Genomic DNA, 15825 nt, shown 5'->3' on the forward strand with positions numbered 1-15825 from the left:
ATCCCAAAACCTAGGCCTGCATGCGTCCACTAAGCATGGACACCCATAACCAAAGCATGCCCAATGCATATACACATCCCCCCCACAAGCCACCCTCACCAAAGCCCCCACACACGAATGCCAGCACTTGGGGACACGGGAACCCACAGATACACCCATATGGCACACATTGAAACTATAACCATACCTCTATACCCCTGCAGGACCCGACCGCCAACACACCGCCACGGAGGGCCCAGAATTCTCCACACCCCCCACCCAAGAGGCCGTCAGCGATGACAGCAGCTCTGTCGACCTGGACACTGATGACCAGCCCGGACCATCGGGGACCTCTGGACAGTCGGTTCCCCTCACACAGGCACAGGCCACTACAGACCCAAACCCCTCTGGGAACACCAGCACAGCTCCCACCCAGCGGGCCCATGCCTCTGTCTCCAGGGCGCGTCAATCTGCGGTGTGTCTACCACTACAGGGCACCCAGGATAACCCACCACCCCAACAACAACAGGGACCTGGGGGCAGTGGTAGTGGGCACACCGGCCAGGGGGCAGAGGCCCAGGGAAACAGGGCAACTCGGAGGGCAGCTGTGCGACAGGGGGGGGACGGGCCCAGGGAACCCACTCTCCACGAGGCCCTCACCACCATCATGGGAGCATACAACCGCTCCCAGGAGACGATGGCGACGGTACTGGCCAGGTTCCAGGAGATCCAGGTACTGCAGGAGGAACACTATCGGGGGTACAGGGAGGACATCAGAGCCCTCACCTCCACCCTGGTTACCATGGTAGGGCTGCTGCAGGAACTCATCAACACCAGGACGGACACTCAACAACAACAAAGGGCCCCTGCCACTAGCCTGGACCAAGAACAGCCAACCACCTCCGCCGGCGCTAGTGGACAGGAGGCCCCCGCACAACAGCAGCCCACCAAACCCCCACCTCCTGCAGGAGAAGAACCACCCCGCAAGAGGGCCCTGAGATCTCGCAAGAAGACAGAGTAGGATGTCAAGACCCCCGCCAGCAAAGGATACCACCTGATGTCATCCCACTGTCCCACATTGTCACCCTGTCCATCCTTGAACTGCCCATGCTCCATCTCTCCACAGGCCTATGGACAATGCACCTGTGTGACTGTTACTCTGGACTCTGCCATGGACATTCCTTCACCATAGCCCCCACCCACTTGAAACCACCCATCCCATTTTGAGCACTGAAATAAACACCTATTTTGCACAAAACTATCTGGAGTCTGGCTGTGAATTCAAAATATTGTAATTGACATGACAGTGCAAATATGTCCTTGTACATAGTGAAGTCAACAAACAGCTGCCACAAAGCTGTAGTCCATGGGGAAACGAAGCACAGGACTCGTAGTGGGGACCCCAGATCTGAAATAGGGAGGGAAAAGCCACAACTCAGTCATCATACACTGGGGCAAATAGACAGGCAGCAGAGATGCAGGAGAGTATTTTACATTTACAAAATTATGTTTGAATTTTTACCTGTGTCCTATTGGAAGTACTGTGCAATGATTCTGTCCCTGTTGTCTGTTTCATCCCCGTCGTCTTCCTCCTCTTCACTCTCCACAGGTTCCACAGCTGCCACAACACCACCATCTGGACCATCCTCCTGCAGGAAAGGCACCTGGCGGCGCAAAGCCAGGTTGTGAAGCATGCAGCAGGCCACGATGATGTGACACACCTTCTTAGGTGAGTACATTAGGGATCCACCTGTCATATGCAGGCACCGAAACCTGGCCTTTAGGAGGCCGAAGGTGCGTTCGATCACCCTCCTAGTACGCCCATGGGCCTCATTGTACCGTTCCTCTGCCCTGGTCCGGGGATTCCTTACTGGGGTCAGTAGCCACGACAGGTTGGGGTACCCAGAGTCCCCCAATAGCCATACACGGTGTCTCTCTAGCTATTCCATCACGTAAGGGATGCTGCTATTCCTTAGGATGTAGGCGTCATGCACTGACCCAGGGAATTTGGCATTTACATGCGAGATGTACTGGTCAGCCAAACACACCACCTGGATGTTCATGGAATGGTAACTTTTTCTGTTCCTGTACACCTGCTCCCTGTCTCTTGGGGGAACCAAAGCCACATGGGTCCCATCAATGGCACCAATGACGTTGGGAATATGTCCAAGGGCATAGAAATCACCCTTCACTGCAGCCAATTCGCCCACCTCAGGGAAAAGGATGTAGCTCCTCATGTATTTCATCAGGGCCGACAACACTCTGGATAACACCTTCGAAAACATGGGCTGAGACATCCCAGAAGCAATTCCCACTGTTGTCTGAAATGACCCACTTGCCAAGAAATGGAGTACTGACAGGACCTGCACCAGAGGGGGAATCCCTGTGGGTTGGCGGATGGGGGACATCAGGTCGGGCTCCAGCTGGGCACACAGTTCATGTATAGTGGCACGGTCAAGCCGGTAGGTCAGGATAATGTGGCGTGCTTCCATTGTCGACAGGTCCACCAGCGGCCTGTACACGGGAGGATTCATCCGTCTCCTCGCCAAACCCAGCGGACGGTGCCTAGGAAGGACAACATGGAGCACACAGTCAAGCAACCCACAGGTACGTACTCACAGCTTGCACAGTAAACGATTCTCTATGCAGTGAATGGCGTGTCTGAGTGGCTATGCAAGGCCTAGGCCTGTGTGACGCAGTTGAAATTGAGCCATGTGGACCCTCGAAATGGCGGCTGCCTGACCTGTGAAGTGTGACAATGGGATGTGAGGTCAATGCGCTGGCGTGGCACACCGCGGCGGTCGAAGACCGCGGCGCGAAGCCGCATTGGTTAACATTGAAGCCTATGGGTTTCAGGAGCCAATGGCGAAGGGCGCCGGCGGTGGCGGTACGCACCGCCGCGGTACGCACCGCCGCGGGCGTGACCGCCATTTTCTATCTACTTATTCACTTGCGACTTGAACTTTCACAGGAGAGGACCTATACTGCAAGTGTTGCTGTGACCTCGGTCTGGAAGGGACAATGGCTGCTGCGCCTGGGGAAAGGGCCCCTGCCTTCACTGGAGAAGAGTTGGAGAAACTTGTGGATGGGGTCCTCCCCCAGTATGCGCTACTCTACGGTCCTCCAGACCAACAAGTGAGTTTAATTCAATATGGATTTGGGGCCACTGGCTGGCTTGGGGGCCTGGCGGGGGGCCTGGCGGGGATGGGGGGCATGTTGGGCCTGGCGGGGGGCCTGGCGGGGATGGGGGGCATGTTGGGCCTGGCGGGGGGGCCTGGCGGGGGGCCTGGTGGGGATGGGGGGCATGTTGGGCCTGGCGGGGGGCCTGGCGGGGATGGGGGGCATGTTGGGCCTGGCGGGGGGCCTGGCGGGGATGGGGGGCATGTTGGGCCTGGCGGGGGGGCCTGGCGGGGATGGGGGGCATGTTGGGCCTGGGGGGGGGGCCTGGCGGGGGGCCTGGCGGGGATGGGGGGCATGTTGGGCCTGGCGGGGGGGCCTGGCGGGGGGCCTGGCGGGGATGGGGGGCGTTGGGCCACTGGCAACGAAAATGCAGACAAACTTGAACGTGGTATTTCTCCCTCCCTGTACGTATCACATAGGTCCGCGCCCATGAGAAGATCGGGATTTGGCGTGCCATCGCCAAGGAAGTCCGGACCCTGGGGGTCCACCATCGACGGGGCACCCACTGCCGCAAGAGGTGGGAGGACATCCGCCGCGGGACCAAGAAGACCGCCGAGTCTCTGCTGGGGATGGCCTCCCAACGTAGGCGGGGTGCCTGCCGTCAACTGACCCCCCTGATGTTCCGGATCCTGGCGGTGGCCTACCCTGATTTGGATGGGCGCGTGAGGGCAGCACAGCAGACACAAGGGGGTGAGTACAAGCATAGTCTACTCTGTTGTCGCGCAGTGGAGGTGTCTGGGTGGGGGAGGAGGGCTGTGGGTCCCCCTAGGCCAGGGCGATATCTGTAGGCTGGGCACCCCCGTAAGCCCCTGTGTCCCCAGCCACCACCCTCAGTAGTGTGCCAGTACAGCCATCCCTGGGCCGTGTCATCCATGGGTGCAGTTGTCAACTCTAGGCGTGTAGGGCATGTTCCACGGAATGCGTAGGGGACCCCAAGTGCGCAACTTAGTGCAGGGGGCATCTGTGTCTGTCATGTCCGCTAACTGTACCGGTGATCCATGTACTCAAAATCTCTTTATTTCTCTCTCCCCCCCCTTTTTGTTTGTCTTTCTGTGCTTGTGTGCATCAGCATCATCAGGCGGAGGAGAAGTGGCATCGGGGCAGGAGGGAGCTGCATCTCACATGGCCCAGGAGGGCCATGCCACAGAGTCTGACTGGACCAGTGAGACGGAGGGCGAGGGGAGCTCCACAACGGGGACGACTGGACCCTGCAGCGACACGGACACGTCCTCAGAAGGGAGCTCCCTTGCGGGGGTGGCACCATCCGTGCCCCCCGCCATTACAGGTACAGCCGCCACCCAGCGCACCATCTCCGCCCTCCCAGCAGCCCCTCAGCGTTCGCCCCGTGCCCGCTCTGCCAGGAAGCCGGGCATCTCCTTCGCCCCAGGCACCTCAGGCCCTGCCCCTGTTACCCCCGCTGCCCTCAGTGAGGAGGTCATTGACCTCCTCCGAACGCTCATTGTTGGGCAGACTACCCTTTTGAATGCCATCCAGGGGGTGGAGAGGGAGGTTCATCGCAGCAATGCGTACCTGGAGGGCATTCATTCGGGTCAGGCTGCCCATCAGCGATCGTTCCAGGCTCTGGCCTCAGCACTGACGGCAGCCATTGTCCCTGTCTCCTGCCTCCCTCTACTAACTCCCTCCTCCCAGTCTCCTGTTCCTCTGCCTGTCCCAACCACACCATCAGACCAGCCTGCACACACCTCAACACCCAAGAGCAGCTCATCCAAACATAAGCACCACAGATCACGCAGACATTCACACAAGCAACATTCCGATGCAGACATGCCAACAGTCACTACCACCTCTGTGACCCCCACCTCCTCGTCTCCCTCCTCCCTCCCTGTGACGTCTACACTCACACCTTCATTCACCTCACCATCAGCCAGTGTTTCCATCACCAGCACACCCTCCAGTACAGTCCGCACACGTGCAGTCACCACCCCCACTGCCATTTACACGTCCCCTGTGTCCTCTCCCACTGTGTCTGTCACCCCCTCTTCCACACCACACAAACGCAGAACAGCCATCCACCTCACGACAGCCTCCCGCTCCTGCACCTGCACCCAAAGACAGCAAACTTGTCTCGCCTACAACCACATCCTCTCCCTCCACTCCCATACCCACTGTACCTACCACTATCCATTGTCCCAGGAAAATCTATCTCTCTACTGCTACCTTCTTTCCTGACCCTGAGCCCCACCCTCCTTCTCGTCGGGGTAAGAAGAGCACCTCAGCCACCACCAGCCCTGCAGCCCCCTTGACAAGGGTGCAGGGGTATTGGAGCCCACCAGCCCGCAGGTCTGGATCTTCGCCCAGCAGCAAGGGGACAGCCAGCCCACCCCCTGGGAAGAGGAGCAGAAGGCGGAAGGGCCGCCGCAGGAGCCCGGGTTCTATATCCCCCCAGGACACTAGCCAGCCACCGTCAACAGCCACAGCTCCAAAGGGAGGAAAGGGCCACAGACTCCCGACTAAGGAGGGCAAGGGCAGCAAGGCGGAGAAGTCAGGCAGCAGCCCTGCTGCCCATGGAGGACCCGTCACAGCTGCCCAGGAGGAGCCCGCAACCCCCATAGCCGCTGCCCAGGTAGGACCCAGCCCAGCTGGCCAGGAGGGCCCCACCACCCACAGCCCAGGTGGGCATTGAAGGAGCACCATCCCCGCTGCCCAGGAGGGCACCACCAGGCAATGAGCAGTTGGCCATAGAATGGCCGCCGTCTCCAGCACCGCTCCGCTGGGGACCGCCGTCTCAAGAACCGCTGAACTGGGCCCTTCAAGGCAAGAACCGCTGAACTGGGCCCTTCAAGGCAAGGACCGCTGAACTGGGCCCTTCAAGGCAAGAACCGCTGAACTGGGCCCCGCCGTCTCCAGCACCGCTCCGCTGGGGACCGCCGTCTCAAGAACCGCTGAACTGGGCCCTTCAAGGCAAGAACCGCTGAACTGGGCCCTTCAAGGCAAGAACCGCTGAACTGGGCCCTTCAAGGCAAGAACCGCTGAACTGGGCCCCGCCGTCTCCAGCACCGCTCCGCTGGGGACCGCCGTCTCAAGAACCGCTGAACTGGGCCCTTCAAGGCAAGAACCGCTGAACTGGGCCCTTCAAGGCAAGAACCGCTGAACTGGGCCCTTCAAGGCAAGAACCGCTGAACTGGGCCCCGCCGTCTCCAGCACCGCTCCGCTGGGGACCGCCGTCTCAAGAACCGCTGAACTGGGCCCTTCAAGGCAAAAACCGCTGAACTGGGCCCTTCAAGGCAAGAACCGCTGAACTGGGCCCTTCAAGGCAAGAACCGCTGAACTGGGCCCCGCCGTCTCCAGCACCGCTCCGCTGGGGACCGCCGTCTCAAGAACCGCTGAACTGGGCCCTTCAAGGCAAGAACCGCTGAACTGGGCCCTTCAAGGCAAGAACCGCTGAACTGGGCCCTTCAAGGCAAGAACCGCTGAACTGGGCCCCGCCGTCTCCAGCACCGCTCCGCTGGGGACCGCCGTCTCAAGAACCGCTGAACTGGGCCCTTCAAGGCAAGAACCGCTGAACTGGGCCCTTCAAGGCAAGAACCGCTGAACTGGGCCCTTCAAGGCAAGAACCGCTGAACTGGGCCCGCCGTCTCCAGCACCGCTCCGCTGGGGACCGCCGTCTCAAGAACCGCTGAACTGGGCCCTTCAAGGCAAGAACCGCTGAACTGGGCCCTTCAAGGCAAGAACCGCTGAACTGGGCCCTTCAAGGCAAGAACCGCTGAACTGGGCACTTCAAGGCAAGAACCGCTGAACTGGGCCCCGCCGTCTCCAGCACCGCTCCGCTGGGGACCGCCGTCTCAAGAACCGCTGAACTGGGCCCTTCCAGGCAAGAACCGCTGGTCCTTTGGCAGACGTGGCAGGGCAGGATCTGTCTCGGGCAGGGCTGCAGGATGTCCTCTGGCCAACATGCCTCCTCCAGTGGCAGTGGAGTCTGTTATGGACTGTTTGGACTGTGGCTTTGCACTCCCCAGGATGGCCCAGTGGGCAGGCCACCCACTGTATGGACTGTGGCTTTGCACTCCCCAGGATGGCCCAGTGGGCAGGCCATGCACTGTATGGACTGTATGGACTGTGGCTTTGCTCTCCCCAGGATGGCCCAGTGGGCAGGCCACCCACTGTATGGACTGTATGGACTGTGGCTTTGCTCTCCCCAGGATGGCCCAGTGGGCAGGCCACCCACTGTATGGACTGTATGGACTGTGGCTTTGCTCTCCCCAGGATGGCCCAGTGGGCAGGCCACCCACTGTATGGACTGTATGGACTGTGGCTTTGCTCTCCCCAGGATGGCCCAGTGGTCATGGAGTCCCCTCGTGGATCTGGCGTCGTGTACTCAAGTGGCTGAGGTGCCCCCCCTTCCCTTCCCCCTGAGGTGCCTGTCCTTTTTTCTTTCTGATGCCCCTGCAGTGTTCTCTCCGTGGAGTTCTTGTCGTGGGACTGTGCCTTGCCTCTTTGCTCAGGACCCCTGTGGTCCACGGACAGTGGTTGGACTACATATAGTAGATGTATATATTTTGTACATAGTTTATTTATTTATTTGGATTACTGCTGTCCATTTTTCAATATATCTGCCCGTTTAAGATCTCTTCTTTTGGTCTTTGCATTATTTCGGAGGGGGGGGTTTGTGGGTTGTGACAGTGATCTGTGGGAATGCATTGATGTGTGTGTTGTAGTGGGTGTGGGTGGGTGGGTGTGTGCCGGTAATCTTTTCCCTCCCCTGTGTCGTAGGTGCAGTACTCACCGATGTCTTCCGCGCCGCCGGGCGTGCTCCTGGTACAGGAGCAGGTATAGGAGTGCGGGGATGACCTGTAACTCGGGTTCCATACTGCCGGAATCTCGCGTGGAGTATGTGGAGGTGAGCGTTTTCCAGTTCGTAGTCTGTTTCCGCCGTGTTTTTATCGGCGGTGCTCCCGCCCCGGAAAAGGTGGCGGATTGGTGGGTCGTGATAGGGTGGGCGGTACATTGTCTGCCGCCTGGCTGTTGGCGGGGACCGCCGCGCTGTTTGTTCCGCCGTGGCAGGCGGAGTGTTAATGCGGCGGGCTGTGTTGGCGGTTCCCGCCAGGGTCAGAATTGCATTTTTTGGACCGCCGGCCTGTTGGCGGGTTGGCCGCCGCTTTATCACCGACCGCCAGGGTCAGAATGAGGGCCTTAGTGTGTGGGCACCCTGGCACTAGCCAAGGTGCCCCCACATTGTTCAGGGCAAATTCCCCGGACTTTGTGAGTGCGGGGACACCATTACACGCGTGCACTATACATAGGTCACTACCTATGTATAGCTTCACAATGGTAACTCCGAACATGGCCATGTAACATGTCTAAGATCATGGAATTGCCACCCCAATGCCATCCTGGCATTGGGGAGACAATTCCATGATCCCCCGGGTCTCTAGCACAGACCCGGGTACTGCCAAACTGCCTTTCCCGGAGTTTCACTGCAGCTGCTGTGGCTGCCAACCCCTCAGACAGGTTTCTGCCCTCCTGGGGTCCAGTCAGGCTTGGCCCAGGAAGGCAGAACAAAGGAATTCCTCAGAGAGAGGGTGTTACACCCTTTCCCTTTGGAAAAAGGTGTCAGGGCTGGGGAGGAGTAGCCTCCCCCAGCCTCTGGAAATGCTTTGATGGGCACAGATGGTCCCCATTTCTGCAGAAGCCAGTCTACACCGGTTCAGGGATCCCCCAGCCCTGCTCTGGCACGAAACTGGACAAAGGAAAGGGGAATGACCACTCCCCTGACCTGCACCTCCCCTGGGAGGCGCCCAGAGCTCCTCCAGTGTGCTCCAGACCTCTGCCATCTTGGAAACAGAGGTGCTGCTGGCACACTGGACTGCTCTGAGTGGCCAGAGCCAGCAGGTGACGTCAGAGACTCCTTCTGATAGGCTCTTACCTGTGTTGCTAGCCTATCCTCCTTCCTAAGTAGCCAAACCTCCTTTTCTGGCTATTTAGGGTCTCTGCTTTGGGGAATTCTTTAGATAACGAATGCAAGAGCTCATCAGAGTTCCTCTGCATCTCTCTCTTCACCTTCTGCCAAGGAATCGACCGCTGGCTGCGCTGGAAGCCTGCAAAACCGCAACAAAGTAGCAAAGACGACTACTGCAACCTTGTATCGCTGATCCTGCCGCCTTCTCTACTGTTTCCTGGTGGTTCATGCTGTGGGGGTAGTCTGCCTCCTCTCTGCACTAGAAGCTCCGAAGAAATCTCCCGTGGGTCGACGGAATCTTCCCCCTGCAACCGCAGGCACCAAAGAACTGCATCACCGGTCCTCTGGGTCCCCTCTCAGCACAACGAGCGTGGTCCCTGGAACTCAGCAACTCTGTCCAAGTGACTCCCACAGTCCAGTGACTCTTCAGTCCAAGTTTGGTGGAGGTAAGTCCTTGCCTCCCCACGCTAGACTGCATTGCTGGGTACCGCGTGATTTGCAGCTGCTCCGGCTCCTGTGCACTCTTCCAGGATTTCCTTTGTGCACAGCCAAGCCTGGGTCCCCGACACTCTAACCTGCAGTGCACGACCTCCTGAATTGTCCTCTGGTGTCGTGGGACCTTCTTTTGTGACTTCGGGTGAGCTCCGGTTCACTCTTCTTTGTAGTGCCTGTTCCAGCACTTCTGCGGGTGCTGCTTGCTCCTGAGTGGGCTCTTTGTCTTGCTAGACACCCCCTCTGTCTCCTCACGCAATTGGCGACATCCTGGTCCCTCCTGGGCCACAGCAGCATCCAAAAACCCTAACCGCGACCCTTGCAGCTAGCAAGGCTTGTTTGCGGTCTTTCTGCACGGAAACACCTCTGCAAGCTTCTTCACGACGTGGGACATCCATCCTCCAAAAGGGAAGTTCCTAGTCCTCTTCGTTCTTGCAGAATCTACAGCTTCTACCATCCAGTGGCAGCTTATTTGCACCCTCAGCTGGCATTTCTTGGGCATCTGCCCACTCACGACTTGAGTGTGACTCTTGGACTTGGTCCCCTTGTTCCACAGGTACTCTCATCTGGAAATCCATTGTTGTTGCATTGCTGGTGTTGGTCTTCCTTGCAGAATTCCCCTATCACGACTTCTGTGCTCTCTGGGGAACTTAGGTGCACTTTGCACCCACTTTTCAGGGTCTTGGGGTGGGCTATTTTTCTAACCCTCACTGTTTTCTTACAGTCCCAGCGACCCTCTACAAGCTCACATAGGTTTGGGGTCCATTCGTGGTTCACATTCCACTTTTGGAGTATATGGTTTGTGTTGCCCCTATACCTATCTGCTCCCATTGCAATCTATTGTGACTGTACATTGCTTGCACTGTTTTCTATTGCTATTACTGCATAATTTTGGTATTGTGTACATATATCTTGTGTATATTTGGCATCCTCATACTGAGGGTACTCACTGAGATACTTTGGCATATTGTCATAAAAATAAAGTACCTTTATTTTTTGTATATCTGTGTATTGTGTTTTCTTATGATATTGTGCAAATGACACCAGTGGTATAGTAGGAGCTTCACACGTCTCCTAGTTCAGTCTAAGCTGCTCTGCTAAGCTACCCTTTTCTATCAGCCTAAGCTGATAGACACCTCTTCTACACTAATAAGGGATAACTGGACCTGGTACAAAGTGTAAGTACCCCTTGGTACCCACTACAAGCCAGGCCAGCCTTCTACATTGGTTGTGCAGCGGTGGGATAAGTACTTGTAACTACTTACCACTTTGTCATTTTGTACTTTTCATAAGAGAATAATATACAAAAGAAGTTCAGTGTATGTACACCTAACCAATAAGTTTTGCTTTTCTTCTCTTACTCTATTGCTTAGTGCTGAAAAGTACCTCTAAAACTTTCAAAAAGTTTCTTAAAAGTTGAAAAAGTTTTTTTTCTGTTCCTTAAAAAGTTCTGAAACTTTTTCTTTCTTTTTCTGTCCCTTAAACCCTTTTCTATCATGTCTGGTACAGGTCAAACTCTGGATCTGACCAGCTCTGCTTATGACCTCCTTAGCTGGAAAGGTGCAAGGAGTCTCTGCATTGATAGAGGTTTAGGGGTAGGGAAGAATCCCTCCAGAGAATTGTTAGTTAATATGCTCATAGAAAATGATAAGGCCTTAGCTGGCACATCAGGTGACAGATTAGCTGATGGTTCACACTCTGATTCTGGGGTAGCCCCAGTTAAAGTGTTAGATGGTATTCTTTCCAACCTGCCCCTTAGCAGGCCACCTAGCAGGGCTGGTACTAAGGTGAGTTCTCATCACAGTAGGGAGATTACTCCTTTAGGCCAGGTTGTTAGAGTGCCAACTGTTAGGGACAGGTCTCCTTCTGTTCTTTCACACCATTCTTCTGTGTCTAAGCATGTCCAACCCACCCACCCTGATGACAGAATGTTAGAAAGGGAGCTCAATAGATTGAGAGTGGAAGAGACCAGACTGAAGCTTAAACAGCAACAGCTGGCTCTAGACAGGGAAACTTTTGACTTAGAAAAAGAAAGACAGAGGTTGGGGTTTGGACCCCATGGTGGCAGCAGCAGTATTACAGATAGTAATCCTGTAAAAGAGCATGATTCTAGGAATCTGCACAAGATAGTTCCCCCTTACAAGGAGGGGGATGACATTAACAAGTGGTTTGCTGCACTTGAGAGGGCCTGTGTTGTACAGGGGGTCCCTCAAAGGCAGTGGGCTGCTATCCTATGGCTATCTTTCAGTGGAAAGGGTAGGGATAGGCTCCTTACTGTGAAGGAAAGTGATGCCAATAATTTTAGAGTTCTTAAGAATGCACTCCTAGATGGTTATGGCTTAACCACTGAACAGTACAGGATCAAGTTCAGAGAAACCAAAAAGGAGTCTTCACAAGACTGGGTAGACTTTGTTGACCATTCAGTGAAGGCCTTGGAGGGGTGGTTACATGGCAGTAAAGTTTCTGACTATGAAAGCCTGTATAACTTAATCCTGAGAGAGCATATTCTTAATAATTGTGTGTCTGATTTGTTGCACCAGTATCTAGTGGACTCAGATCTGACCTCTCCCCAAGAATTGGGAAAGAAAGCAGACAAATGGGTCAGGACAAGAGTGAACAGAAAAGTTCATACAGGGGGTGACAAGGATGGCAAGAAGAAGGATGGTAAGTCTTCAGACAAGGGTGGGGACAAATCTAAAAATGAGTCTTCATCAGGCCCACAAAAACACTCTGGTGGGGGTGGTGGGTCCAAATCCTCTTCTAATCAAGTAAAGAAACCATGGTGCTATTTATGTAAAGTAAAAGGCCATTGGAAAACTGATGCCAGTTGTCCAAAGAAAAGCACCAAGCCTCCCACCACTACAACCCCTACTGCTACACCTAGTGCCCCTAGTAATAACAGTGGTGGTGGGAGCAAACCTACTAATAGCCAATCCAAGGGAGTAGCTGGGCTCACTTTTGGTAATTTAGTTGGGGTTGGTCTTGTTAGGGAGACCACAGAGGCTGTGTTAGTCTCTGAAGGTGCCATTGATTTGGCCACCTTGGTTGCTTGTCCCCTTAATATGGATAAGTACAAGCAACTTCCCCTAATAAATGGTGTTGAGGTTCAGGCCTACAGGGACACAGGTGCCAGTGTTACCATGGTAATAGAGAAACTGGTCCACCCTGAACAACACCTACTTGGTCACTAGTACCAAGTGACTGATGCTCATAACAACACTCTCAGCCACCCCATGGCTGTTGTGAATCTCAACTGGGGGGGGTTACTGGTCCAAAGGAAGTTGTGGTTGCCTCAGATTTACCTGTAGACTGTCTACTAGGGAACGATTTAGAGACATCAGCTTGGGCAGAAGTGGAGTTGGAGGCTCATGCAGCAATGCTGGGCATCACTGGGCATATTTTTGCTTTGACAAGGGCTCAGGCCAAAAAGCAAAAAGGACAGGGTGACTTGGATCCGGGAACAATGGACAAAGTGCTCCCTAAAGCTAGGGTTAGTAAAGGTAAAACACTACCTACCATCCATCCCTCTACAGTGGATTCAACTTCTGAGGAAGAAGAATTTCCACCCTGTGCAGAACCTACACCAGAGGAGCTGGAAGCAGACACTGCTGAGCTTTTGGGTGGAGGGGGGCCTGCCAGGGAGGAGCTGAGTGTGGCACAGCAGACCTGTCCCACACTGGAGGGTCTAAGACAGCAAGCTGTCAAACAGCAAAATGGGGATGTCAGTGACTCTCACAGAGTTTACTGGGAGGACAACCTCTTGTATACTGAGGCAAGGGACCCTAAACCTGGAGCAGCCAGGAGATTGGTCATTCCCTTGCAATACAGAGAGTTCCTCCTAACTCTAGCCCACGACATTCCCTTGGTTGGACATTTGGGACAAATGAAAACTTGGGACAGGCTTGTTCCCTTGTTTCATTGGCCTAGAATGTCAGAGGACACAAAGGAATTTTGTAAGTTCTGTGTCACCTGTCAAGCCAGTGGCAAAACAGGTGGCACCCCAAAGGCACCCCTTATTCCACTATCTGTGGTTAGGGTTCCCTTTGAAAGGGTAGGGGTTGACATAGTTGGCCCCCTTGACCCTCCTACTGCTTCAGGCAATAGGTTTATTTTGGTGGTAGTGGACCATGCCACCAGATATCCTGAAGCAATTCCTCTAAGGACCACTACAGCTCCTGCAGTGGCAAAGGCCCTCCTGGGAATCTTTTCCAGGGTGGGCTTCCCAAAAGAGGTGGTATCAGACAGAGGTAGCAACTTCATGTCTGCTTACTTAAAGGCCATGTGGAAGGAATGTGGTGTGACATACAAGTTCACCACACCCTATCATCCACAAACAAATGGACTGGTTGAGAGGTTTAATAAAACTCTCAAAGGAATGATAATGGGACTCCCTGAAAAACTCCGGAGGAGATGGGATGTCCTGTTACCTTGCCTCCTTTTTGCTTACAGGGAGGTACCCCAAAAAGGAGTGGGCTTCAGCCCCTTTGAACTCCTATTTGGGCACCCTGTAAGAGGTCCTCTAACACTTGTAAAGGAGGGTTGGGAACAACCTTTAAAAGCTCCTAAGCAAGACATAGTGGACTATGTACTTGGCTGAGTATATGAAAAAGGCCAGCAAAAACCTTCAGGCCAGCCAAGAGCTCCAAAAGCAATGGCATGACCAGAAGGCTGTTCTGATTCAGTACCAACCAGGGCAGAAAGTGTGGGTCTTGGAGCCTGTGGCCCCAAGAGCACTCCAAGACAAATGGAGTGGACCCCACATTATTGTTGAGAAAAAGGGAGAAGTCACCTATTTAGTTGACTTAGGCACTGCCAGGAGTCCCCTTAGGGTGCTCCATGTCAATCGCCTGAAACCCTACTATGACAGGGCTGATCTCACCCTGCTCATGGCAAGAGATGAAGGACAGGAAGAAGAGAGTGACCCTCTCCCTGATCTCTTCTCTTCCACAGAACAAGATGCTCTAGTGGAAGGTGTAGTTTTGGCATATTGTCTTACTGCTGAGCAGAAAGACCACTGCATAAATCTCCTGGGTCAGTTTTCTGAACTATTTTCTACTGTGCCAGGCACCACTTCTTGGTATGAGCCCACTATAGATACTGGAGACAGCTTGCCTGTCAAAAGTAAGATCTATAGGCAGCCTGACCATGTCAGGGACTGCATAAAGCAAGAGGTTCAGAAAATGCTTGAACTGGGAGTGGTTGAGCACTCTGAAAGTCCATGGGCCTCTCCTGTGGTACTTGTACCAAAGCCTCATTCCAAAGATGGGAAAAGGGAAATGAGATTTTGTGTAGACTACAGAGGTCTCAACCAGGTAACTAAAACTGATGCTCACCCTATACCCAGGGCAGATGAGCTAATAGATACACTGGCATCTGCCAAGTATCTAAGCACCTTTGATTTGACTGCAGGGTATTGGCAGATCAAGTTATCAGAGGATGCTAAAGCAAAAACTGCATTTTCTACCATTGGAGGGCACTACCAATTCACAGTAATGCCCTTTGGTTTGAAAAATGCACCTGCCACTTTTCAGAGGTTGGTGAATACAGTCCTGCAAGGGTTGGAGGCTTTTAGAGCAGCATATCTAGATGATATAACTGTCTTTAGCTCCACCTGGGATGATCACCTGGTCCATCTGTGGAAAGTGTTGGAGGCCCTGCAAAAGGCAGGCCCCACTATCAAGGCTTCAAAGTGCCAGATAGGGCAGGGGAAAGTGGTTTATCTGGGACACCTGGTAGGTGGAGAACAGATTGCACCACTTCAGGGGAAAATCCAAACTATCATAGATTGGGTTCCCCCTACAACTCAGACTCAGGTGAGAGCCTTCTTAGGCCTCACTGGGTACTACAGGAGGTTCATAAAGAACTATGGCTCCATAGCAGCCCATCTTAATGACCTCACTTCAAAGAAGATGCCTAAAAAGGTATTGTGGACAGCTAACTGTCAGAAAGCTTTTGAGGAGCTGAAGCAGGCCATCTGCTCTGCACCTGTCCTAAAAAGCCCCTGTTACTCCAACAAATTCATTGTCCAAACTGATGCATCTGAATTAGGGGTAGGGGCAGTCTTATCACAACTCAATTCTGAGGGTCAGGATCAACCTGTTGCTTTTATCAGCAGGAGGTTCACCCCTAGAGAAAAGCGTTGGTCTGCCATAGAGAGGGAGGCCTTTGCTGTGGTCTGGGCACTGAAGAAGTTGAGGCCATACCTGTTTGGCACTCACTTCATTGTTCAGACAGACCACAAACCTCTACTTTGGCTA

This window comes from Pleurodeles waltl, chromosome 9, assembly GCF_031143425.1.
Source record: "Pleurodeles waltl isolate 20211129_DDA chromosome 9, aPleWal1.hap1.20221129, whole genome shotgun sequence".
Classification (NCBI taxonomy): domain Eukaryota; kingdom Metazoa; phylum Chordata; class Amphibia; order Caudata; family Salamandridae; genus Pleurodeles; species Pleurodeles waltl.